Below are 26,588 nucleotides of genomic sequence, written 5' to 3' on the forward strand. Positions count from 1 at the left end.
GAGTTAGGGGTGACATGATAGAGGTTTACAAGTGGATGAATGGACATAACAGGGGGGATATTAATAGGGTATTAAAAATATCAACACAAGACAGAACACGAAACAATGGGTATAAATTGGATAAGTTTAGATTTAGGAAAGACTTGGGTAAATACTGGTTCAGTAACAGGGTTGTTGATTTGTGGAAACCAATTGCCGCGTAACGTGGTGGAGGTGGTGTCCCTCGATTGTTTCAAGCGCGGGTTGGACCAGTATATGAGTGGGATTGGGTGGTTATAGAATAGGAGCTGCCTCGTAGGGGCCAATAGGTTTTCTGCAGTTACCTTTGTTCTTATGTTCTTATGTTCTTATGTCAATTCACCAATGGGAAGTGTGCTGGCTGGAAATGGTAGTTTGGCGATTGATGAGGGTGTGTGGCGACAGTGAGGAGGGGGAGGTGGAGAGCGAGTGTAGGGTTTGTATACAGTTAGAAGAAGTGGTTAGAGGTGTTTGTTTGGGTTTAAACTGTTAGTAGATAGAGGTATGGGAATTGATTTGGAGGAAGGAGGTAATAAAAATATGTGTTTGTGGGAGAAAGGAATTGGCAAAACGATCAGGGAAAGAGAAGTTCCGCAAAATAACAATTCAATTAGGGTATATTACACTAACAGTAGAAGTCTAAGAAATAAAATTAACGAATTAAATGCTCTTGTCTGCACAGAAAGAATAGATATTATTGCACTTACCGAAACGTGGATGAATGTAGAAAATAGAGAACTATTAGCTGAATATCAAATATATGGATTTAAACTATTTCACACAGATAGATATATTAGACGAGGAGGTGGAGTAGCCATATATGTTAGGGACAATTTGAAATGTAGTCTCAAAGAGGGAATCAAAACAGAGCCACACACAGAAACTATTTGGATTGAATTAAACGAAAAAGCTAATAATATTATAATAGGAGTAATATATAGGCCACCAAATTTAGACAGAATGGAAGCAAAGCATCTATGGGATGAAATATCTAGAGCATCTAGATCTAACAGTATTTATGTCATGGGTGACTTTAATTTTAGCGGAATAAACTGGTTGAACAAAACAGGGAATAGTGAAGCAGAAGATTTTCTAGAATTAATTGACGATTGCTTTCTTACGCAACACATTAAGGAACCAACACGGGAAAATAATATTTTAGATTTAGTGTTAACTAACAGGGAAACGCAAATTAATGACATCGAAATAGGGAGTGAGCTAGGGAGCAGTGATCACAAAGAAATCAGATTTAGCATAGAATGGAATAGACCAGTAGGAGAAAATTCTGTTAAAGTGCCAGATTTTCGAAAAGCTGATTTTAATAGCCTAAGAAATTTTTTGGGTCAAATTGATTGGAAAGTCTTGGGTATGGGGTGGGGGCCGGTCTTGGAGCGAGACATGAACCCAGCGATAGGTGACTTAAATGGGGATTTCGATGTGGATTCAATATATTACTTATTTAAGTTTTTAAGAAAGGAGATAGATCACTTGCGTCTAACTATCGACCAATTAGCCTAACGTCTATTGTGGGAAAGTTACTCGAATCTATAATAGCAAATAAAATTCGTCTTCATCTTGAAAAACATAAATTAATAATTGAGTCGCAACATGGTTTTATAAATGGCCGTTCATGTTTAACAAATTTGTTATCTTTTTATTCTAGCATTGTTGAGGCAGTTGATAGTGGTAAGGATTGCGATGTTGTATACCTTGACTTTAGCAAAGCTTTTGATACAGTGCCACATGAAAGACTGATTAAAAAGATAGAGTCTCATGGTATTGGGGGTGCTATATTAAGCTGGATTAGGGCATGGCTATACCAAAGGAAACAGAGAGTTAGTATAAATGGAATCAAGTCAGAGTGGGAAAATGTTGTAAGTGGAGTGCCTCAAGGCTCTGTCCTGGGACCTCTGTTGTTTATAATATATATAAATGATTTAGATTCAGGTTTGAGTAGCAACATTTGCAAATTTGCCGATGATACGAAAATCGGTAGGGAAATTAATTCGGAGGAGGACTCACTATCACTTCAAGTTGATCTAGATAGGGTTTTGAAATGGTCAAAGGATTGGCAGATGCAGTTTAATGCTGATAAATGTAAAGTTCTGAGGTTAGGTAATGATGATAGAGTTACAAGATACGAGCTAGATGGTGTTGTGATTGCGAAGTCGGATTGCGAAAGGGATCTGGGAGTTATGATTAGTAAGAATTTAAAACAAAAGGATCAATGCATAAATGTTCGTAATAAGGCAAATCGGACACTTGGATTTATTAATCGCAGCGTTAGTAACAAGACACCTGGTGTGGTTCTCAAGCTATATCTTGCTCTAGTTAGGCCCCATTTAGATTATGCAGTTCAGTTTTGGTCGCCATATTATAGAATGGATATAAATTCACTTGAACGTGTCCAGCGTAGGATGACTAAGTTAATTCCCCAAATTAGAAATCTTTCATATGAAGAAAGATTAACAAAGCTTAAGTTGCATTCACTGGAAAGGCGAAGAGTTAGGGGTGACATGATAGAGGTTTACAAGTGGATGAATGGACATAACCGGGGGGATATTAATAGGGTATTAAAAGTATCAACACAGGACAGAACACGAAACAATGGGTATAAATTGGATAAGTTTAGATTTAGGAAAGACTTGGGTAAATACTGGTTCAGTAACAGGGTTGTTGATTTGTGGAACCAATTGCCGCGTAACATTGTGGAGGTGGGGTCCCTCGATTGTTTCAAGCACGGGTTGGACAAGTATATGAGTGGGATTGGGTGGTTATAGAATAGGAGCTGCCTCGTATGGGCCAAAAGGCCTTCTGCAGTTACCTTTGTTCTTATGTTCTTCTTATGTTCTAAGAATATTCTAAACAAAGCACAGGAACGTAGTATACCATACAAATTGAATAGATCGAATACTAATGACCCAAAGTGGATAACAAAGAATTTGAAGAACCTTATAGGTAAAAAGAGAGCTTGGTACAAAAGGATTAAAAATGGGGAGGTCACTTTAGAACAGGAATTCGTACAACTGGTTAGATATGTTAAAAAAGAGATAAGGAAAGCAAAAAGAAACTATGAAGTTCGCATAGCAGGGCAAGCAAAGACAAATCCTAAAGGGTTTTTTCAGTTATATCGTACCAAGACTAGGGAAAGGATAGGTCCATTAAAAACTGAGACAGGTCAAATAACAGATAGTGATGAAGAGATGAGTAGTATTTTTAATAAATATTTTGTATCTGTATTTACTAAAGAGGAACTTAACAATATGCCTTCAGCCGAACAAGTCTATGTGGGTAGGGACGAGGACAGGTTGACGAGTTTAGCAGTTACCAGGGAGGATGTTCTTAAACAAATAGTAAAACTCAAACCAAACAAATCCCCAGGGCCGGATGAAGTGTTTGCCAGGGTGCTTAAAGAATGCAAAGAGGAGCTTTGTGACCCACTGTCAACCATATTTAATAAATCAATAGAGACAGGCAGAGTGCCAGAGTTTTGGAAAGTTGCTAATGTGATACCAGTTTTTAAGAAAGGAGATAGATCACTTGCGTCTAACTATCGACCAATTAGCCTCACGTCTATTGTGGGAAAGTTACTCGAATCTATAATAGCAAATAAAATTCGTCTTCATCTTGAAAAACATAAATTAATAATTGAGTCGCAACATGGTTTTATAAATGGCCGTTCATGTTTAACAAATTTGTTATCTTTTTATTCTAGCATTGTTGAGGCAGTTGATAGTGGTAAGGATTGCGATGTTGTATACCTTGACTTTAGCAAAGCTTTTGATACAGTGCCACATGAAAGACTGATTAAAAAAATAGAGTCTCATGGTATTGGGGGTGCTATATTAAGCTGGATTAGGGCATGGCTATACCAAAGGAAACAGAGAGTTAGTATAAATGGAATCAAGTCAGAGTGGGAAAATGTTGTAAGTGGAGTGCCTCAAGGCTCTGTCCTGGGACCTCTGTTGTTTATAATATATATAAATGATTTAGATTCAGGTTTGAGTAGCAACATTTGCAAATTTGCCGATGATACGAAAATCGGTAGGGAAATTAATTCGGAGGAGGACTCACTATCACTTCAAGTTGATCTAGATAGGGTTTTGAAATGGTCAAAGGATTGGCAGATGCAGTTTAATGCTGATAAATGTAAAGTTCTGAGGTTAGGTAATGATGATAGAGTTACAAGATACGAGCTAGATGGTGTTGTGATTGCGAAGTCGGATTGCGAAAGGGATCTGGGAGTTATGATTAGTAAGAATTTAAAACAAAAGGATCAATGCATAAATGTTCGTAATAAGGCAAATCGGACACTTGGATTTATTAATCGCAGCGTTAGTAACAAGACACCTGGTGTGGTTCTCAAGCTATATCTTGCTCTAGTTAGGCCCCATTTAGATTATGCAGTTCAGTTTTGGTCGCCATATTATAGAATGGATATAAATTCACTTGAACGTGTCCAGCGTAGGATGACTAAGTTAATTCCCCAAATTAGAAATCTTTCATATGAAGAAAGATTAACAAAGCTTAAGTTGCATTCACTGGAAAGGCGAAGAGTTAGGGGTGACATGATAGAGGTTTACAAGTGGATGAATGGACATAACCGGGGGGATATTAATAGGGTATTAAAAGTATCAACACAGGACAGAACACGAAACAATGGATATAAATTGGATAAGTTTAGATTTAGGAAAGACTTGGGTAAATACTGGTTCAGTAACAGGGTTGTTGATTTGTGGAACCAATTGCCGCGTAACATTGTGGAGGTGGGGTCCCTCGATTGTTTCAAGCACGGGTTGGACAAGTATATGAGTGGGATTGGGTGGTTATAGAATAGGAGCTGCCTCGTATGGGCCAATAGGCCTTCTGCAGTTACCTTTGTTCTTATGTTCTTATGTTCTTATGTAACATTTGCAAATTTGCCGATGATACGAAAATCGGTAGGGAAATTAATTCGGAGGAGGACTCACTATCACTTCAAGTTGATCTAGATAGGGTTTTGAAATGGTCAAAGGATTGGCAGATGCAGTTTAATGCTGATAAATGTAAAGTTCTGAGGTTAGGTAATGATGATAGAGTTACAAGATACGAGCTAGATGGTGTTGTGATTGCGAAGTCGGATTGCGAAAGGGATCTGGGAGTTATGATTAGTAAGAATTTAAAACAAAAGGATCAATGCATAAATGTTCGTAATAAGGCAAATCGGACACTTGGATTTATTAATCGCAGCGTTAGTAACAAGACACCTGGTGTGGTTCTCAAGCTATATCTTGCTCTAGTTAGGCCCCATTTAGATTATGCAGTTCAGTTTTGGTCGCCATATTATAGAATGGATATAAATTCACTTGAACGTGTCCAGCGTAGGATGACTAAGTTAATTCCCCAAATTAGAAATCTTTCATATGAAGAAAGATTAACAAAGCTTAAGTTGCATTCACTGGAAAGGCGAAGAGTTAGGGGTGACATGATAGAGGTTTACAAGTGGATGAATGGACATAACCGGGGGGATATTAATAGGGTATTAAAAGTATCAACACAGGACAGAACACGAAACAATGGGTATAAATTGGATAAGTTTAGATTTAGGAAAGACTTGGGTAAATACTGGTTCAGTAACAGGGTTGTTGATTTGTGGAACCAATTGCCGCGTAACATTGTGGAGGTGGGGTCCCTCGATTGTTTCAAGCACGGGTTGGACAAGTATATGAGTGGGATTGGGTGGTTATAGAATAGGAGCTGCCTCGTATGGGCCAACAGGCCTTCTGCAGTTGCCTTTGTTCTTATGTTCTTATGTTCTTATACCCCTTGTAGAAACGTATTCTACTAAATATATACTGCTCGTGATTGTAGTATCTAGATGTTGTAGGTGTACTGAAGTAACATGATGAAGGAAAGAGCAGGCCAAATCTCTCTTGAAGGAGATTATCGTAACAGCTCTCCCCCGAAGCCTGCTGTTACGGGTTAAGTTACTTCAGTAGATGGTAGAGAGGTAGGCGTAGCTGTCTCTACCTCGTCGACTCTGGAGAGGGCGTCGGCTATGATGTTGTCCGAACCCTTGATGAAGAAGATCTCCAGATTAAAATTCTGCAAGTACAGAACCCAGCATAGAAGACGTTGATTGCAGAATTGGGCCTGTTGCAGGAAACGTAGGAGATTGTGGTCTGAGTAGATGGTAATAGACCGATTTCCTTGTAGGTAAGGTTCGAAATGTTGCAGATTCAGGACGATGGAGAAGAGTTCCTTCTCTATGGTGCTATAGTTCTTTTGGTGGGGCTTCAACTTGTAGCTGTAAGGAAGAACCCCTTCGCCACGTTGTTGCATTAGGACGCCCCCGATGCCAGTGCCCCTTGCGTCGACAGGCTTGCGTCGACGTCAGGCTGCGAGCAGCCGCGTCCAACAGCCTGGTTGATCAGTCCGGCAACCAGGAGGCTTGGTCGACGACCGGGCCGCGGGGACGCTAAGCCCCGGAAGCACCTCAAGGTAACCTCAAGGTAGGACATTGATGACGAAGGGCTTCGTAATATCTGGAGAGGCGAGAATGGGATCAGAACGTAGCAGAGATTAAAGTTGTTCAAAGGCAACGGTCTGTTGAATGGTCCAATGATACCGTTGCTTAGGGCTGGTCAGATTAATCAATAGTGTCGCTACCGTACTAAATATTTTCACAAACCTACGATAGTAAGATGCAAGGCCAAGAAAGTGCAGGAGCCGCTTCCTGGTTGTAGGTTGTGGGTAATGCTGAATGGCTTGAGTGTGAATGGTTAAAGGAGCTATGCTGCCACTCCCTATCACATGACCAAGATAATGCACTTTACCTTTAGCAAAGGTGGACTTGCTCAAGTTGATGGTAAGGCCAGCTGTCAGGAGCTTGGAGAACAATCGTTGCAGCTGGAGCAGATGTTCGCTCCAGGTGTTAGTTGCTACAACGATGTCATCCAAGTAGGCGTAGGTGTGATCTAGGCCGTAGATGACGCGGTTGACAGCTCACTGGAAGGTGGCCAGGGCGTTACACAGTCCAAAAGAAAGGCGTTCATATCTGTACAGGCCAAAAGGAGTGGTGATGGCAGATATTTCCTTAGCTCGCTCTGTCAGGCTGATTTGGTAATAGCCCTTTAACATATCAATTTGGGACAAATAATTAGCATTACCTACTGCATCAAGGAGATCATCTATACAAGGTAATGGGTAAGCATCCTTGACGGTCACAAGGTTCAGTTTCCTATAATCGGTACATAGTCGTACTTTACCGTGCGGTTTCGACACACAGTGAGAGGTTGTGTTAGCTGGAGCTCTGGAGTAACATTATTATTGCAATAATGGAAGGATTAGTGAAGGATTTGGTGAGTCTGGTTGGAGCTTTGAGAGCAGAGATGGATTCCCTGCGGGAGAAGGTACGACGGCTGAGACTTTGGGAGGAAACGAAGGAGGAGGCCAGTGTTGACGGGACCTCATTAAGAAGGACTGACGGGACCAATAATAAGAAGACCTCGTCTTGGCAAGTTGTGAAAGACAAGGGTCTTAAGAAGACCTTGGCAAAACCGACAACTAATAGCCTACACCTAAGGACTTTTAACGCATTTGACGTATTAGAGGACGAGTGCTATGTTGAACCTGTTGTTCAACAAGGTGGCAAAGACAAAGTAACGAGGAGCATTGAAGCGCAGGTCCCTCAAACTGCTCGAAAGGAAAAGGGAGAATCGAAGCGAATTTTGCTTGTGGGAGATTCCCAGGTGAGGTATTTAGACAGAACGTTTTGTGCCAGAGACAGGGGGAACAGATTAAGGGTTTGCTATCCGGGAGCTGGAATTGGTGATATTGTTGGAAACATGAATTATATTATGACGGGAAATGGAAACAAACCCATTATTTGTATTAGTGCAGGGGGTAATGATGTTGGACGAGTTAGGAGTGAGGAACTAATACAGAGATTCAGGACAGCCATTGAATTAGTTAGGAGCAAGGGAGGAATCCCGATCATATGTGGCATTCTTCCAAGAAAGGGAGTGGGAAATGAATGGATGTCAAGGGCACTTGGTGTCAATTGCCGGCTGGAAAAATATTGCAAATCAAATGCAATATCTTTCATAGACAACTGGGAACATTTCTATGAAAGAAATGAAATGTATGCTCGTGATGGGGTGCATCTATCGAGAACTGGGGTTGTTGCTGTTGCGAACTCATTGGAAGAAGTGGTTAGAGGTGTTTGTTTGGGTTTAAACTGTTAGTAGATAGAGGTATGGGAATTGATTTGGAAGAAGGAGATAATAAAAGTATGTGTTTGTGGGAGAAAGGAATTGGCAAAATGATCAGGGAAAGAGAAGGGCCTCAAAATAAAAATTCACTTAGGGTATATTACACTAACAGTAGAAGTCTAAGAAATAAAATTAACGAATTAAATGCTCTTGTCTGCACAGAAAAAATAGATATTATTGCACTTACCGAAACGTGGATGAATGTAGAAAATAGAGAACTATTAGCTGAATATCAAATAAATGGATTTAAACTATTTCACACAGATAGATATATTAGACGAGGAGGGGGAGTAGCCATATATGTTATGGACAATTTGAAATGTAGTCTCAAAGAGGGAATCAAAACTGAGCCACACACAGAAACTATTTGGATAGAATTAAACGAAAAAGCTAATAATATTATAATAGGAGTTATATATAGGCCACCAAATTTAGACAGAATGGAAGCAAAGCATCTATGGGATGAAATATCTAGAGCATCTAGATCTAACAGTAGTTATGTCATGGGTGACTTTAATTTTAGTGGAATAAACTGGTTGAACAAAACAGGGAATAGTGAAGCACAAGATTTTCTAGAATTAATTGACGATTGCTTCCTTACGCAACACATTAAGGAACCAACACGGGAAAATAATATTTTAGATTTAGTGTTAACTAACAGGGAAACACAAATTAATGACATCGAAATAGGGAGTGAGCTAGGGAAATAAAGAAATCACAAAGATCACAAAGAAATCAGATTTAGCATAGAATGGAATAGACTTGTAGGAGAAAATTCTGTTAAAGAGCCAGATTTTCGAAAAGCTGATTTTAATAGCCTAAGAAATTTTTTGGGTCAAATTGATTGGAAAGTCTTGGGTATGGGGTGCGGGCCGGTCTTGGAGCGAGACATGAACCCAGCGATAGGTGACGTAAATGGGGATTTCGATGCGGATTCAATATATAACTTATTTAAGAATATTCTAAACAAAGCACAGGAACGTAGTATACCATACAAATTGAATAGATCGAATACTAATGACCCAAAGTGGATAACAAAGAATTTGAAGAACATTATAGGTAAAAAGAGAGCTTGGTACAAAAGGATTAAAAATGGGGAGGCCACTTTAGAACAGGAATTCGTACAACTGGTTAGAAATGTTAAAAAAAGAGATATGGAAAGCAAAAAGAAACTATGAAGTTCGCATAGCAGGGCAAGCAAAGACAAATCCTAAAGGGTTTTTCCAGTTATACCGTACTAAGACTAGGGAAAGGATAGGTCCATTAAAAACTGAGACAGGTCAAATAACAGATAGTGATGAAGAGATGAGTAGTATTTTTAATAAATATTTTGTATCTGTATTTACTAAAGAGGAACTTAACAATATGCCTTCAGCCGAACAAGTCTATGTGGGTGGGGACGAGGACAGGTTGACGAGTTTAACAGTTACCAGGGAGGATGTTCTTAAACAAATAGTAAAACTCAAACCAAACAAATCCCCAGGGCCGGATGAAGTGTTTGCCAGGGTGCTTAAAGAATGCAAAGAGGAGCTTTGTGACCCACTGTCAACCATATTTAATAAATCAATAGAGTCAGACAGAGTGCCAGAGTTTTGGAAAGTTGCTAATGTGATACCAGTTTTTAAGAAAGGAGATAGATCACTTGCGTCTAACTATCGACCAATTAGCCTAACGTCTATTGTGGGAAAGTTACTCGAATCTATAATAGCAAATAAAATTCGTCTTCATCTTGAAAAATTAATAATTGAATCGCAACATGTTTTTATAAATGGCCGTTCATGTTTAACAAATTTGTTACCTTTTTATTCTAGCATTGTTGAGGCAGTTGATAGTGGTAAGGATTGCGATGTTGTGTACCTTGACTTTAGCAAAGCTTTTGATACAGTGCCACATGAAAGACTGATTAAAAAGATAGAGTCTCATGGTATTGGGGGTGCTATATTAAGCTGGATTAAGGCATGGCTATACCAAAGGAAACAAAGAGTTAGTATAAATGGAGTCAAGTCAGAGTGGGAAAATGTTGTAAGTGGGGTGCCTCAGGGCTCTGTCCTGGGACCTCTGTTGTTTATAATATATAAATGATTTAGATTCAGGTTTGAGTAGCAACATTTGCAAATTTGCCGATGATACGAAAATCGGTAGGGAAATTAATTCGGAGGAGGACTCACTATCACTTCAAGTTGATCTAGATAGGGTTTTGAAATGGTCGAAGGACTGGCAGATGCAGTTTAATGCTGATAAATGTAAAGTTCTGAGGTTAGGTAATGATGATAGGGTTACAAGATACGAGCTAGATGGTGTTGAGATTGCGAAGTCGGATTGCGAAAGGGATCTGGGAGTTATGATTAGTAAGAATTTAAAACAAAAGGATCAATGCATAAATGTTTGTAATAAGGCAAATCGGACACTTGGATTTATTAATCGCAGCGTTAGTAACAAGACACCTGGTGTGGTTCTCAATCTATATCTTGCTCTAGTTAGGCCCCATTTAGATTATGCAGTTCAGTTTTGGTCGCCATATTATAGAATGGATATAAATTCACTTGAACGTGTCCAGCGTAGGATGACTAAGTTAATTCCCCAAATTAGAAATCTTTCATATGAAGAAAGATTAACAAAGCTTAAGTTGCATTCACTGGAAAGGCGAAGAGTTAGGAAAGGCGAAAGGTGACATGATAGAGGTTTACAAGTGGGTGAATGGACATACCAAAGGGGATATTAATAGGGTATTAAAAGTATCAACACAAGACAGAACACGAAACAATGGGTATAAATTGGATAAGTTTAGATTTAGGAAAGACTTGGGTAAATACTGGTTCAGTAACAGGGTTGTTGATTTGTGGAACCAATTACCGCGTAACGTGCTGGAGGTGGGGTCCCTCGACTGTTTCAAGCGCGGGTTGGACAAGTATATGAGTGGGATTGGGTGGTTATAAATAGAAGCTGCCTCGTATGGGCCAATAGGCCTTCTGCATTTACCTTTGTTCTTATGTTCTTATAGCTACTCCCCCTCTTCGTCTAATATATCTATCTGTGTGAAATAGTTTAAATCCATTTATTTGATATTCTAGTTGAATATCATGAAAATGAGTCTTCATCCTACCTTGAGCTTTCAATAAATTATCATTAGCAAATTTACGTACTCTCTCTAGAATGTGCTTTAAGTTTTGGAAAAACTGAGGCACATACTGAGGGTCACTGAAGATGGCACTGCGTAGAGAGTCTTTAAAAGCTTTAAGAGGAGTACGGCATTTACGTCCGTTGAGCATCTCATAAGGAGACACTCCTAGAGACTCATTTGGGAGACTTCTGAAAATACACATGATGATTTCAAGTTGTTTATCCCAGTCTTTCATGATTTCTTTGCAAAATTTCTTAAGGAGTGATTTTATCGTTTGGTGACTACGTTCAAGAAAACCCTGTGAAGCAGGACGATAGGGGCTGGACAATACCTGAGTGATGTTGAATTGTACCAATGTCTTCTTGAAGAGATCACTGGTGAAGTTGGTGCCACAGTCACTTTGAATCTCCCGAGGAAATCCATATTGGGTAAAGATCTTCAATAGTTGTTTCATCACCGTATCAGCTGTAATGTTCTTTACAGGAACTGCTATGGGGAATCTGGTGGTTGGACACAGGATGGTTAGTATATATGCGTTGTCAGAACTGGTCCAGGGTAAAGGACCAACACAGTCTATGAAGAGTCTGTGAAAGGGTTCCGAAGGCACCGGGATAGGAATCAAAGGAGCCTTGGGAATCGGGATGTTAGGTTTTCCTGCCATCTGACATGTTTGACACTGTTGTACATAAGTTTTTACATCTTTAACCATACCTGGCCAGTAGTAGTCTTGTCTGATTCCGTGGTAGGTTTTATTAAAACCATAGTGAGAAAGTGCTCCATGGGCCAGGTGTAAAATATCGGGCCGTAGGCTGGTGGGAACTACTAGTTGGTCGGCATTAGCCCAATCGTCATCCTCCATTAGTTTACTGGGTCGGTACCTCCGGTAGAGCAATTGGTTTTCTACGAAGAACCCAGTAATACTGTCAGATTGAGTCTCGGCCTGGAAGAATAATGGTGTTAATGAAGGATCCTCCCTCTGTAACTTACGAAACTCTAACATAGTAAGATTCGGTGGTAGATTCTGATGGTCTTGAGGGACAGCTGTTGCAGTAGAGTCAGCTGGTTACGGGCGTGCAGCTTGCGCACGGGTTGTCACCAAAACCGGAAGAGAGACTTCATCACATTTTTTTACCTCTGCTGGAACATACTTCAAGATGGGGTTTTCCACTACAGAGTCACATACCTGGGGTTTGTCCATGATGATCAAGTTGGAGGGTTGCAGATCTTCGGCCAAGTCGTTGCCCAGGAGAAGTTGTACCCCTTTCATGGGAAAAGGATTTTCCCGGATGGCGACTTGGACTTCACCTTGTAAGAAAGGACAATCCAGGTGGACTCTGGCGAGTGGATACGGAGTGGTAGCAGTGAGGTCAGTGATAAGGACCGTCTCCCCGGTGTAGGTGATGTTAGGCACAGCCGATTTCAAAATGATAGACTGAAGAGCAGCTGTGTCCCTCAAGATCTTCACTTTAGAACATCCCTCCGAATCTGTACTGTTGGCAGAGACAGTTCCAGGGCATAGGTGTTTGCTGAAGAGAGAGATCATTAACAGGAATACCAACATTCATCACAGGCTTACCGAACTTAGGAGGAGTCGATTTGGGTTTAGGAGTTTCACTATAGACTTTGTATTGGGCTTTTCCACATTTATCTATGGTATGTCCATAGAGCTTGCAATACTTACAATATAATTGAGAGGTTGCTTGATGGGTACTCACTTTGTCATAATCGGACCAAGATTTCTTACTGGAAGATGTGTCAGTTGTCAACCTGTACTCACCTAGTTGTACTCACTTAGTTGTGCTTGCGGGGGTTGAGCTCTGGCTCTTTGGTTCCGCCTCTCAACCGTCAATCAACAGGTGTACAGGTTCCTGAGCCTATTGGGCTCTATCATATCTACACTTGAAACTGTGTATGGAGTCAGCCTCCACCACATTGCTTCCTAATGCATTCCATTTGTCAACCACTCTGACACTAAAAAAGTTCTTTCTAATATCTCTGTGGCTCATTTGGGCACTCAGTTTCCACCTGTGTCCCCTAGTGCGTGTGCCCCTTGTGTTAAATAGCCTGTCTTTATCAACCCTGTCGATTCCCTTGAGAATCTTGAATGTGGTGATCATGTCCCCCCTAACTCTTCTGTCTATAACTCTGTGTATAAGGCTGTAGGTGTCAGCCGACTTCGCACATCTGATGGAGTCGGTTTCCTTCTTATCTGCTAAGTGAAGACGGATGGAAGCAGGAATACGTCGAAAGAATTCTTCGATTAGAATAAGGTTGACAAGGTCTGAAAATGTAGAAACATGGCTGCTTCCAGCCATTTCATGAAATATCTTTTCTTAGTATTGGCAAATTCGAAATAGGTGGTAGCACTTGCCTTTAGATAATCACGGAATTTTCGTCTGTAGCTTTCGGTGGAGAGAAGGTAGGCGTCTAAAACTGCTTGCTTTAGGGTCTGGTAGTCATTCTCAGAGCTAAGGTAGCGAGAGTAATCGCAGTTCTACCTGTGAGATGCACTCTGAGAAGTGTAGACCATTGATCTTCAGGCCAGCTAAGTTTTTTAGCTAGGGCCTCAAAAGTAGTAAAAAACACATCTATCTCTGTCTCAACGAATGGTGACATTAACTTACTTGCCTGGGAGACATTGAAGCTTACTGGAAGACTAGGTGTAGCTTGTTGGCGCTGAGTGTGGTGTGTAGTTTCCAAGTCGAGTTCTTGTCGACGGTATTCTAGAACACTATCAGCTTGCTTCTTATCGTGCTCACGCTGCATCTCCAGGTGACGTTTTCTTGCTTCAAGCTGTTCCCTCTCACACTCACGTTGTAGGGCAGCCTCACGTTCCTTTAGGACAGCCTTTTCCTTCTTTATCTGGAGAGCTTCTATCTGTTATTCACGTTCGGCATTAGCGAGTTGTAGAGCTTCTTTTTGGCGTTCACGGTCTACCTTCGCTAGCTCTAACTTTAACTTCATAGCTGCCAGAGCATGCCGATCTGCAATAGAGTAGTCGTGAGAATCAGAGTCTATAATTCCTTCATCTAAGAGGTGGTCCAGGATAATGTTGTGCAAGTCACTTTTGTTGGCTCCATGCGTAACATCTAGATGATACTTAAGTGCTAGAGTTTGTAATTCTGTCCTCTTGGCACGAATTAAATTCCCTACTTCACTTGCTGGATCACTAAGAAATGCTGGGAGACGAAACATTTTGAGATAGCAAATAAATGTACAGCGAATATACCTGTAATATTATAAGTGTCAGTAACAGGATGACGTGGCAACTGGGGACTATCCTGTAGAAATTCAATCGTTAATGTAAAACCAATTAACGTTAATATTAGATGTTAAGTGATAATTCAATCAAAATCGCAGGAAATCTTGTACCCGGCACTCAATATATGAGAATAAGGGCAAGAAAATCCTACTAAATAAATGAAACTGATAGTTTCAAAAACAAATGAAACTTAATTGTTTCAAAAGTGAAATGGTAGTCCAAGAATGTAGGGATACCTTGCCGGGTCTCTATAGGACAGAAGCAAGGGGTTTCCTACTTAACTAGATGATACTGACAGAATTAGCATTCTTTGTGCTCTGAAAAAGAAAGCCAATTCCCTACCTGAGTAAATATCATAATCTCTGACCGACGTGTAGGGGTGCGAGTGTCAACTGGTGACAAGAACTGCTGTTGAGGTCCCAACTCAACAGCGTAGTCCGTGCGAGAGGAACTATGGCCCTCTTTATCCTCCTTCGGTCGGATTGCAGAAGATAGGGTACGTGGCCCGAAGACAAACCAAAGTACCAGGGTACCAAAGTGATGATCTGTCGTAATTGAGAAATATTCTAGGGACGAAAAAGGTGGAATACATGAGTAATAACACTGAGGGATGAAGAACCAATTAAGAGAGTGACTGAGGCCTCTAGTCACCACGTAATCCACAGTTATCCAACACTCATAATATGTTACCCTCGGAATGCACAAAATACACAGCACCATATAAATATTAAAAGTTTGGACATTCGCAGGCGCCGGCGAGAAACAATGGGCAGAGTTTCTTTCACCCTATGCCCCTGTTACCTAGCAGTAAAATAGGTACCTGGGTGTTAGTCAGCTGTCACGGGCTGCTTCCAGGGGTGGAGGCCTGGTCAAGGACCGGGCCGCGGGGACACTAAAAGCCCCGAAATCATCTCAAGATAACCACCTGATAAGGGTTGGAAGGTGTGGCCCTGGAGGGGTTGTAAGCAGGGGGTTGTGAGGTTGGGGGTTGTGAGGTTGGGGGTTGTAAGGGGTGGGGTTGGGTGAGACCAGGTTGTGGGGGTTGAGAGAGAAATGTAGTGTACCACAATTTCAATAATGCGTTGCCTTAGGTTTGGGTAGTGATTGGCTGGGGTTGGTATGGGTCTATCTGGGGTTGGGGTGGGTATGGGGCGGCCTGGGGTGGATATGGGGAGGCCAGGGGTTGAGGTGGGTATGGGGCAGCTTGGGGTAGATATGGGGTGGCCAGGAGATTGGGTGGATACGGGGTGGCCTGGGGAGGGTATGGGGTGGCGTGAGGTGGACATGTCGGGAGAGGATGGGTAGAGCCAATTGTGCATCCATGGAGAGTATCCATATTCATCATTACCCAACACATTGCGACCTTTGACGGTTCCAGATGAATCCCATGCACTTCGCATGTCCACAAACAAACCTTCACCATCAACGCAAAGTACTTAACCCCGGAAAACTTGCATGCGCCAGTTCTTGGCTGTAAGAATTTCGCCAATAATAAAAAGAGTGTCTCTATCCTGCGAGCAACCGTACATCATCGCGTTGTTTAGACAGGCGGTGACAGGTGTCGTCGTCACCCCTGACCCTAGGCAACCAATGAATGAAATTCTTTTCACTTGATATATGTGACCCACATTCGGAATTAAGGAGACGAAAGATAACAAGTTTACTCTAACTGAACTCTATCAAATAAAATAGATTAACATACAAAATTATTAAAGATTACAAAAAAATAATATTACGTCAGGAAACGAAAGATAACAAGTTTACTCTAACTGAACTCTATGAAATAAAATAGATTAACATACAAAATTATTAAAAATTACAAAAAAAAATAATTTTACGTTAAATCAATTTAGTGACGTTAATTTTTTGGGCATAATTCTAGAAAAAACTGGCTATACGACTAGACACTAGATGTAGTTTGAATAATTTAAAAAAATCAATGCTAAACTCGTCTCTGAGTTAATGCTCTGAGCTGCGCCGGCGTTTGGACATTCTCATTACACTCCACTTCAAATTTTTGCCAAAATCTGAATTTTCAAACGACTGGACTCAGAATTTTTATTTCGGCACCCGAAATATCGAAAACTCGCTTAAATCGACAAAAAAACAATTTTACTCTTCCCTGGTATAAGCACAATATTTATTTTACTGGCGAGATTTACAGAACCACACTTACCTATTGGACATTGATTTTACACACGAAGTCGATTTAATCACAAATAACGCGAATTTTCGGTCCAAGCTACTCAACAACCACACTCCCACTAAAATTACTGTACTACACAGCGACAATAATCTTACTCTAGTAATATATCCTAGAAATATACAACTTAATTAGGGGAAATCTTAGAGACTACAAGGGGAACTTAATTTATTTCTTAAGAAACAAATTTTAAATACTGGAACATTGAAATCTAAGGTAAGCACTTAATTTAGGAACATACTAACATCTACTTAACAAACTCGATTTAAAGACTATAACCGTACTGTCCCGGCTCACCCTGTTGCCCCGAGCCTAGGTAAACGGATGTACTTAGATTCCGACAGTACAAAAATACCTGCCTTCGCTCTCAACGGAAAATACTGTAAAGTCTAGCGGTTGGGTCGTCTAACACGCTCACAGGGAAAATAATAACGTCCTTTTTACTTCCCCGGCCGGACAATTTGAAAACAAGAATTGCTGTTGCGAGGAAACCACGCAACACCCTTTTCCTTTGTTGCCAAGGGTCGAGTAATAAGTACCCTGTCCAACTAACAAAGGCGCACCCATTATACTCCTATCTTATACGCCTATGCTCAATTCGAACCTTAACCCTACTGTAAGTGACCTAATGGCCAAGACGCGAGAGCCTTTCAGCAATTTATTGAGAAATTGCTGAAAACACCGCTGCTACCATTGTAACATGGGTCGGGTAATGTCTCTCCTTCGTCCACTACTCTGCCCATAGTTAACTTATCTTAGAGGCCCCAGAGCTCTACTATTAGCCTTCAGTCCACTCCTCGTGAATCTTAGATGGTTGATCGCCTTAGATACTACAAACACGAAGACGTTGTACTAGGCCTCTAGCGAAACTCAAGGATCTTCTCTTGCTGCCATCACCAAACCTACACGAACATGATGATTAATTAATTGTGGTTTGGTGCAATTAATTTCACCATTAATTCCTTGGGGTGGTTAATCCCCTATTACTTGGAAAGGGTTTTCCTCCTTTCCAAGCAATTGGAAAGGGGGGAAAACTTTAAGAAAACACTTTAACGCTTAATTCCACACTTTAACGTAAAAAAAACTTTACGTTAAAGTGTGGAATTCATTCGAAACAAGGGGATATATCAGATATTAAAATAGCCTAGGCTTACTTGCAATATTTGTACCGACTCATTCAATAAAACTCGGCTTTTAGATACCACAGCATAGCCAATCATATATGTTTATTGGAGAACTCTAAAACACCATAAATGATAAACAAGATTTTTTAATTATGAATATCAAAATGGAAATAAAAGAAACACTCCCTAACTGAAATATTCCAAAGAGGCAAATGAATTAGGTATCAACTGTACCAAACTCTGCAGTACTTTACCATAATATTTCTAAGTTCAGCTGATGTTGTTCTGGCGGCTTGGGGGGTTGAGATGGTGACCCCAGGTTGTTGCACACCACACTGCCTAGCCTGCCCTGTGTTCAAGACTGAAGCTAGCTAACACTAGGGGCACACACTAGGGGACACATGTGGAAATTGAGTGCCCAAATGAGCCACAGAGACGTTAGAAAGAATTTTTTAATTGTCAGAGTAGTAGACAAGTGGAATGCATTAGGAAGTGATGTGGAGGAGCCTGACTCCATACACAGGTTCAAGTGTAGATATGATAGAGCCCAGTAGGCTCAGGAACCTGTACATTAGTTGATTGACAGCTGAGAGGCGGGGACCAAAGAGCCAGAGCTCAACCCCTGCAAGTACAACTAGGTAAGTACACACACACACACACACACGTACGTGTCTCGCAGCCGAGTGGACAGCGACAACAGGACACGTACCACTCCCACGACAACGGAACATGTACCACTCCCGCTCTGTCTGCGACCAAGAGACTCGTACCACAACTCATTCAATCAACAGGACCCGTATGTGACCCAAAGCGTGATTGGCTCATCATTTTTTGCCATTTTTCTTGGCATTTTTGCCCGTCTGTTTCTATGGGTTATTATTTTGGCTCCCTTTTACTTTCACCTTTTCACCATTTTGTTTTTCTTTCTTATCTTTCTTCCCTGTGTTGTCCTCGGAAACCTTCTCTGTTGTCTCCACTGGCTTTTTGTACTCCTTTTTCTCTGGTGCGAGAAGTTTCCACTGTTCTGGAGGCTCCTGGTCGTAAAATATCTTCAGTGTTTTATCTTGAGGGTCTGAAGAAGACTTGGTGGTCTGTGAAGGGCGAGGGCATCTCTGGGCCTGTGATGGCCGCTGAAATTTTGGGAGTCTTGGAGGTAGTTCATACCTGCGTTGTGGTAGAGACTAGACTCTCACCGGGAAGGGAAGGGAACTATCAGAGGAAAAGCGCCAAGCGTCACGTCGGGTGACCACAGGCTGACCACTAGAAGTGGTGCCAGTGACCACTTGGTGGGTAGATGTAGTATCTACACAACCTACTTGATCAAGAGAGCCATTGTTATCAGTGGACTCTTGATTAAGAGAGTTACCACCGACCAGAAATGATCGAGTGAGGAAGGGAGCCATAACTATCAGCAGGCAGCAGAGGAAGATAACAGTACTAACGGTTCGTGATAACCCTGATAGGACGTGATAACCCTGATAACCATTTTCATTCCTCATTGTGTCCAGTGAAAGGCGGAGGGCAAGGTTTTACCGTTGGTACTGAAGGCCTGTCAGGGAGGGACCGACCAGGGGGAACCGGCACTCACTCACAGTCGCAATGTACGTCAGCACGTTTGGTGATTCATCAAACAAGCTTGACCTAGAGCTCACTTCCCAACTAAGCTCAGTGTAGAGCTCATTGTTTTCCTGTTTGTCCTTACGTAGGCTACGGATACACGCCATGTGCAGTGCGACCAGCACCACACCCCAAACCGCAGTTTATACACCAAAAATCTTCATTGTAATGCACAAGTTAATCCTTGAAAGTAGACTATAAAATAAATTACGAAGACGAAGAAGACATCCGTTTTATATCAGAGATTATTTTTTTTTAGTCAGGTAGGAATTATTTTGTCAGAACTGGAATTTCGGTAATAGTCTGTAAATGGTTGGATTCAAGTGACAGCATTCTGTGGGAATGATTTAATCGTGACTACTATAAATTCATTCTCACAGAATACTGTCACTTGAATCCAACCATTTACAGACTATTCACCAATTGTCATCAAATAATATGTAGGTTCAAGTCGTGGGCCAATATTTATTCATCAAGGTCAGATAACTTAGTGACCTGCGTGTGACACTTGTATAGTAACCATCGTGTTGTAACACTTGTTCAGTGACCATTGTGTTGTGACACTTGTATAGTGACCATTGTGTTCAGACACTTGTATAGTGACCACTGTGTTGTGACACTTGTATAGTGACCATTGTGTTGTGACACTTGTATAGTAACCATCGTGTTGTGACAGTTGTATAGTGACCATTGTGTTGTGACACTTGTATAGTGACCATTGTGTTGTGACACTTGTATAGTAACCATCGAGTTGTGACACTTGTATAGTGACTATTGTGTTGTGACACTTGTATAGTGACCATTGTGTTGTGACACTTGTATAGTGACCATTGTCTTGTGACACTTGTATAGTAACCATCGTGTTGTGACACTTGTATAGTGACCATTGTGTTGTGACACTTGTATAGTGACCATTGTGTTGTGACACTTGTATAGTAACCATCGTGTTGTGACACTTGTATAGTGACCATTGTGTTGTGACACTTGTATAGTGACCATTGTGTTGTTACACTTGTCTAGTGACCATTGTGTTGAGACACTTGTATAGTGACCATTGTGTTGTGACACTTGTATAGTGACCATTGTGTTGAGACACTTGTACAGTGACTAATGTATTGTGATACTTGTATAATGACCATTATGTTGTGACACTTGTATAGTAACCATTGTGTTGTGACACTTGTATAGTGACCATTGTGTTGTGACACCTGTATAGTGACCATTGTGTTGTGACACTTGTATAGTAACCATCGTGTTGTGACACTTGTATAGTGACCATTGTGTTGTGACACTTGTATAGTGACCATTGTGTTGTGACACTTGTATAGTGACCATTGTGTTGAGACACTTGTACAGTGACTAATGTATTGTGATACTTGTATAGTGACCATTGTGTTGTGACACTTGAATAGTGACCATTGTGCTGAGACACTTGTATAGTGCCCATTGATTTGTGACACTTGTATAGTGACCATTGTGTTGAGACACTTGTATAGTGACCATTGTGCTGAGACACTTGTATAGTGAACATTGTGTTGAGACACTTGTATAGTGACCATTGTGTTGTGACACTTGTATAGTGACCATTGTGTTGAGACACTTGTATAGTGACTAATGTATTGTGATACTTGTATAGTGACCATTGTGTTGTGACACTTGAATAGTGAACATTGTGTTGAGACACTTGTATAGTGACCATTGTGTTGTGTCACTTGCATAATGACCATTGTGTTGAGACACTTGTATATTGACCATTGTGTTTTGACACTTGTATAGTGACCATTGTGTTGTGACACTTGTATAGTGACCATTGTGTTGTGACACTTGTATAGTGACCATTGTGTTGTGACACTTGTATAGTGACCATTGTGTTGTGACACTTGTATAGTGACCACTGTGTTCTAACTCTTGTATAGTGACCATTGTGTTCTAACTCTTGTATAGTGACCATTGTGTTCTAACTCTTGTATAGTGACCATTGTGTTCTAACTCTTGTAGAGTGACAATTGTGTTGTGACACTTGTATAGTGACCATTGTCTTGTGACACTTGTATAGTGACCATTGTCTTGTGACACTTGTATGGTAACCATCGTGTTGTGACACTTGTATAGTGACCATTGTGTTGTGACACTTGTATAGTGACCATTGTGTTGTGACACTTGTATAGTTAGCATCGTGTTGTGACACTTGTATAGTGACCATTGTGTTGTGACACTTGTATAGTGACCATTGTGGTGTGACACTTGTATAGTGACCATTGTGTTGAGACACTTGTATAGTGACCATTGTGTTGAGACACTTGTACAGTGACTAATGTATTGTGATACTTGTATAGTGACCATTGTGTTGTGACACTTGTATAGTAACCATTGTGTTGTGACACTTGTATAGTGACCATTGTGTTGTTACACTTGTATAGTGACCATTGTGTTGTGACACTTGTATAGTAACCATCGTGTTGTGACGTATAGTGACCATTGTGTTGTGACACTTGTATAGTGACCATTGTGTTGTGACACTTGTATAGTGACCATTGTGTTGAGACACTTGTACAGTGACTAATGTATTGTGATACTTGTATAGTGACCATTGTGTTGTGACACTTGTATAGTGACCATTGTGTTATGACACTTGTATAGTGACCATTGTGTTGTGACACTTGAATAGTAACCATTAAGTTGTGACACTTGTATAGTGACCATTGTGTTCTAACTCTTGTATAGTGACCATTGTGTTCTAACTCTTTTATAGTGACCATTGTGTTCTAACTCTTGTATAGTGACCATTGTGTTCTAACTCTTGTATAGTGACCATTGTGTTCTAACTCTTGTATAGTGACCATTGTGTTCTAACTCTTGTATAGTGACCATTGTGTTCTAACTCTTGTATAGTGACCCTTGTGTTGTGACACTTGTATAGTGGCCATTGTGTTGTGACACTTGTATAGTGACCATTGTCTTGTGACACTTGTATAGTAACCATCGTGTTGTGACACTTGTATAGTGACCATTGTGTTGTGACACTTGTATAGTGACCATTGTATTGTGACACATGTATAGTTAGCATCGTGTTGTGACACTTGTATAGTGACCATTGTGTTGTGACACTTGTATAGTGACCATTGTGTTGTGACACTTGTATAGTGACCATTGTGTTGAGACACTTGTATAGTGACCATTGTGTTGTGACACTTGTATAGTGACCATTGTGTTGAGACACTTGTACAGTGACTAATGTATTGTGATACTTGTATAGTGACCATTGTGTTGTGACACTTGTATAGTAACCATTGTGTTGTGACATTTGTATAGTGACCATTGTGTTGTGACACTTGTATAGTGACCATTGTGTTGTGACACTTGTATAGTAACCATCGTGTTGTGACACTTGTATGGTGACCATTGTGTTGTGACACTTGTATAGTGACCATTGTGTTGTGACACTTGTATAGTGACCATTGTGTTGAGACACTTGTATAGTGACCATTGTATTGTGACACTTGTATAGTGACCATTGTGTTGAGACACTTGTATAGAGCACATTGATTTGTGACACTTGTATAGTGACAATTATGTTGTGACACTTGTATAGTGACCATTGTGTTGAGACACTTGTATAGTGACCATTGTGTTGAGACACTTGTATAGTGACCATTGTGTTGTGACACTTGTATAGTGACCATTGTGTTGAGACACTTGTACAGTGACTAATGTATTGTGATACTTGTATAGTGACCATTATGTTGTGACACTTGTATATTGACCATTGTGTTGTGACACTTGTATAGTGACCATTGTGTTGAGACACTTGTACAGTGACTAATGTATTGTGATACTTGTATAGTGACCATTGTGTTGTGACACTTGTATAGTGACCATTGTGTTATGACACTTGTATAGTGACCATTGTGTTGTGACACTTGAATAGTGACCATTAAGTTGTGACACTTGTATAGTGACCATTGTGTTCTAACTCTTGTATAGTGACCATTGTGTTCTAACTCTTGTATAGTGACCATTGTGTTCTAACTCTTGTATAGTGACAATTGTGTTCTAACTCTTGTATAGTGACCATTGTGTTCTAACTCTTGTATAGTGACCATTGTGTTCTAACTCTTGTATAGTGACCATTGTGTTCTAACTCTTGTATAGTGACCCTTGTGTTGTGACACTTGTATAGTGACCATTGTGTTGTGACACTTGTATAGTGACCATTGTGTTGAGACACTTGTACAGTGACTAATGTATTGTGATACTTGTATAGTGACCATTATGTTGTGACACTTGTATAGTGACCATTGTGTTGTGACACTTGTATAGTGACCATTGTGTTGAGACACTTGTACAGTGACTAATGTATTGTGATACTTGTATAGTGACCGTTGTGTTGTGACACTTGTATAGTGACCATTGTGTTATGACACTTGTATAGTGACCATTGTGTTGTGACACTTGAATAGTGACCATTAAGTTGTGACACTTGTATAGTGACCATTGTGTTCTAACTCTTGTATAGTGACCATTGTGTTTTAACTCTTGTATAGTGACCATTGTGTTCTAACTCTTGTATAGTGACAATTGTGTTCTAACTCTTGTATAGTGACCATTGTGTTCTAACTCTTGTATAGTGACCATTGTGTTCTAACTCTTGTATAGTGACCATTGTGTTGTGACACTTGTATAGTGACCATTGTGTTGTGACACTTGTATAGTGACCATTGTCTTGTGACACTTGTATAGTAACCATCGTGTTGTGACACTTGTATAGTGACCATTGTGTTGTGACACTTGTATAGTGACCATTGTATTGTGACACTTGTATAGTTAGCATCGTGTTGTGACACTTGTATAGTGACCATTGTGTTGTGACACTTGTATAGTGACCATTGTGTTGTGACACTTGTATAGTGACCATTGTGTTGAGACACTTGTATAGTGACCATTGTGTTGTGACACTTGTATAGTGACCATTGTGTTGAGACACTTGTACAGTGACTAATGAATTGTGATACTTGTAAAGTGACCATTGTGTTGTGACAATTGTATAGTAACCATTGTGTTGTGACACTTGTATAGTGACCATTGTGTTGTGACACTTGTATAGTGACCATTGTGTTGTGACACTTGTATAGTAACCATCGTGTTGTGACACTTGTATGGTGACCATTGTGTTATGACACTTGTATAGTGACCATTGTGTTGTGACACTTGTGTAGTGACCATTGTGTTGAGACACTTGTATAGTGACCATTGTATTGTGACACTTGTATAGTGACCATTGTGTTGAGACACTTGTATAGTGCCCATTGATTTGTGACACTTGTATAGTGACTATTATGTTGTGACACTTGTATAGTGACCATTGTGTTGAGACACTTGTATAGTGACCATTGTGTTGAGACACTTGTATAGTGACCATTGTGTTGTGACACTTGTATAGTGACCATTGTGTTGAGACACTTGTACAGTGACTAATGTATTGTGATACTTGTATAGTGACCATTATGTTGTGACACTTGTATAGTAACCATTGTGTTGTGACACTTGTATAGTGACCATTGTGTTGTGACACCTGTATAGTGACCATTGTGTTGTGACACTTGTATAGTAACCATCGTGTTGTGACACTTGTATAGTGACCATTGTGTTGTGACACTTGTATAGTGACCATTGTGTTGAGACACTTGTACAGTGACTAATGTATTGTGATACTTGTATAGTGACCATTGTGTTGTGACACTTGTATAGTGACCATTGTGTTATGTCACTTGTATAGTGACCATTGTGTTGTGACACTTGAATAGTGACCATTAAGTTGTGACACTTGTATAGTGACCATTGTGTTCTAACTCTTGTATAGTGACCATTGTGTTCTAACTCTTGTATAGTGACCATTGTGTTCTAACTCTTGTATAGTGACCATTGTGTTCTAACTCTTGTATAGTGACCATTGTGTTCTAACTCTTGTATAGTGATTATTGTGTTCTAACTCTTGTATAGTGACCCTTGTGTTGTGACACTTGTATAGTGACCATTGTGTTGTGACACTTGTATAGTGACCATTGTCTTGTGACACTTGTATAGTAACCATCGTGTTGTGACACTTGTATAGTGACCATTGTGTTGTGACACTTGTATAGTGACCATTGTATTGTGACACTTGTATAGTCAGCATCGTGTTGTGACACTTGTATAGTGACCATTGTGTTGTGACACTTGTATAGTGATCATTGTGTTGTGTCACTTGTATAGTGACCATTGTGTTGAGACACTTGTATAGTGACCATTGTGTTGTGACACTTGTATAGTGACCATTGTGTTGAGACACTTGTACAGTGACTAATGTATTGTGATACTTGTATAGTGACCATTGTGTTGTGACACTTGTATAGTAACCATTGTGTTATGACACTTGTATAGTGACCATTGTGTTGTGACACTTGTATAGTGACCATTGTGTTGTGACACTTGTATAGTAACCATCGTGTTGTGACACTTGTATGGTGACCATTGTGTTGTGACACTTGTATAGTGACCATTGTGTTGTGACACTTGTATAGTGACCATTGTGTTGAGACACTTGTATAGTGACCATTGTATTGTGACACTTGTATAGTGACCATTGTGTTGAGACACTTGTATAGTGCCCATTGATTTGTGACACTTGTATAGTGACTATTATGTTGTGACACTTGTATAGTGACCATTGTGTTGAGACACTTGTATAGTGACCATTGTGTTGAGACACTTGTATAGTGACCATTGTGTTGTGACACTTGTATAGTGACCATTGTGTTGAGACACTTGTACAGTGACTAATGTATTGTGATACTTGTATAGTGACCATTATGTTGTGACACTTGTATAGTAACCATTGTGTTGTGACACTTGTATAGTGACCATTGTGTTGTGACACCTGTATAGTGACCATTGTGTTGTGACACTTGTATAGTAACCATCGTGTTGTGACACTTGTATAGTGACCATTGTG

Source organism: Procambarus clarkii, chromosome 20 (assembly GCF_040958095.1).
Source record: "Procambarus clarkii isolate CNS0578487 chromosome 20, FALCON_Pclarkii_2.0, whole genome shotgun sequence".
Lineage (NCBI taxonomy): Eukaryota > Metazoa > Arthropoda > Malacostraca > Decapoda > Cambaridae > Procambarus > Procambarus clarkii.